Genomic DNA, 2328 nt, shown 5'->3' with positions numbered 1-2328 from the left:
TGGATTACAACGTATGTCATCAGCTCTCCTGGTCATCAGGTCTTTAGAATTGAACTAAAACTGTGTCATTGGCTCTCCTAAGTCTCTAGTTTGCCAACTGCTGATTTTGTAAATTCTCAGTCTCTATAAATGCATAAAACATTTTCTTATAACAAATTCTATGTGTACTAGTAGCTCTGCACACGAATACGTGCGTGAGTAGCTGGCTGCCACTTGCCTCAGTGGGCCGTGCAGCCCACTGCCCTCGTGTAGCTCTCTGCCCACTGCCCCACCCTCCTGTAGTTCTGGGAGTCTCATAGCTCACTGCCCTGCCCTCTTACTGTTTGATCGTTATGTGTCATGGTGTAATGACCATTTGCATATTACCTCTTTATTATATAAGGATATTCTAATTCTGTTTCTTTGAAGAACCCTGATTACATGTATAGTCATTTATTTCAAAATAAAACAAGACATGCTCAAATTTATAAACAAATATTTAAATATAACTAATATCAAAAATTTGAAAGGAAACCTCAAAATATTGTGGTATTTCAAGGCAAAATTATTTGACCTATTTAACAATACTTAGTACTTTTAGATTGTTAAGAGATTATGATAGTTCTAACATAGTAAAACAATTATATTTGGGTAAAATCTATCAAAACTGCTTATGTCATGTGTGAGTTAATTATATTAATGTTTTTAAATAAGTAGAAAGAAAAACATGGAAGGGGAGCAGGTGGAGTTACCCAGGCTGAGGGAGGACTCCAGGGTCCAGATTCTAGTCCCTAGGGGCATTGTTACCACCTATCCCCCACAGGCCCAGGTGCACGGAGGAGGGTGGGGGGGGGGGAGCAGGTCTGAGCATTCCTGTTCAGTGCTCATGGGACTTAGTCCACTGAGGATTTTGAGGCTATGTTCCTTAAGGACCACATCTTGCTGTTCCCCAGTTAGCCGAGAGGCTTGGCTTCAAAGGAAGGTATCAAGAAACCGATAATGTTTCCTTGAATTTGCTTCTGTGTTTGCTTCATCAATGTCTCTCATATTGAATATCCTAAGAGATACTGGAATATCTCGGTGTCCCCTGGACCAGGTTTTGCACGTTTGGGGAAACAAAGGTTATGAATCAGCTTGGAGTGCTATTCACATTTTTGGGAAAATTCTTCCTTTAGAAGCTTGTTGCAGACCTGACTTTGAGTTGATACCACTCTTAAACTCTGTAGACTTTGGTAACTGTGGATCTGTAGTCTCATCTTTTGCTGATATTTTGGATGTGGCAAATGATGAAGAATCCAGATATCTCAGATTTCAAAATGGCTTATGGAAAAATGAGGAGGAGACTGAAGTTTTTCCTCCTTTGCAATTAGTTCGGGAACCATCTGGTCTAAGACATAACAAACGAAATGAAAAGTTCTCAGCTTGTAAAAATGAAGCTGCAATTTAAAAAATAGCTGTCCTTGAAGATAAACTAAATTTTCTTCGTTCTCAGATTGCTACAATTGTGCAAATGCAGGAACTGAATAACAGTACTAATTCTGGCTCCTTGACTCAACTGAGGGGCCTGTGGTTTGGGACAAGTGCCATCATCAGGAACTGCTCAACTGAATGTCAAACCGGTTCCATTTTCAAGTTCAGAGCTTCCTGCTCCTCCTCCTCCACCCTCTCTGTCCCCTCAGTTTTGTTCTCTGCAGCCTCCATGTTCTCTTGTGCAGCTAGAATATAATCATATATGTGACTCATATAATACAGCAACTGAAATGAAAATAAAACAGCACCCAGGTGCTAGTAAGACCAATTACAGTTGTCATTCAAAAAATCAGAAAAACAAAGATGTTCCAAACATGTAGGATGTTCTAAAGGATATGAATAAGGTTAAACTTCATGCTGTTGAATGGTCATGTGGAGACAGACCCATTCATAAGAGGAAAAGACACAGTTCACAGTGGGATCCAGTATCTTTAATTTCCCAAGCACCAAAGCAGAAGTTTGTGTTCCAAGAAGATGATTCCTTTGAAAAGGAAAACAGGTCTTGGGAGTCTTCTCCATTTTCTAGTCTAGAGACTTCAAGGCTGAGATCTAATAATTTTGGACATCACATTTCATAGTCCAAAGGACAGTGACCTAAAGGAAGGACTGACAAGCCAAGGTGAAAGCTGTATGTGCGCTTACAAGGACAGATGCAGAGATACGCCAGCATGTCTTTCACTATGTGTTAATCTTCTGTTAATGAAATTAAAGGAAGTCTGTGAGCCAGGATATATTGTGAAGAGGTCTGAGAAGTCTTGACTTTTAAGAATGCCCTCCTCTTGTTTTGAAAGATCCAGCAGTTAACTGGTTACTGATGAT

General features: G+C 39.9%; 1 pseudogene; it reads left to right on the top strand.

The window, feature by feature from the left end:
* Positions 1–985: 985 nt before the first annotated feature.
* On the top strand, positions 986–2102 carry LOC118706749 (annotated as a pseudogene).
* Positions 2103–2328: the final 226 nt, after the last annotated feature.

This window comes from Pipistrellus kuhlii, unplaced genomic scaffold (genome assembly GCF_014108245.1).
Source record: "Pipistrellus kuhlii isolate mPipKuh1 unplaced genomic scaffold, mPipKuh1.p scaffold_m20_p_1, whole genome shotgun sequence".
Lineage (NCBI taxonomy): Eukaryota > Metazoa > Chordata > Mammalia > Chiroptera > Vespertilionidae > Pipistrellus > Pipistrellus kuhlii.
The sequence above is the reverse complement of the archived record's forward strand: the minus strand, read 5'-3'. Positions and strand labels throughout refer to the sequence as shown.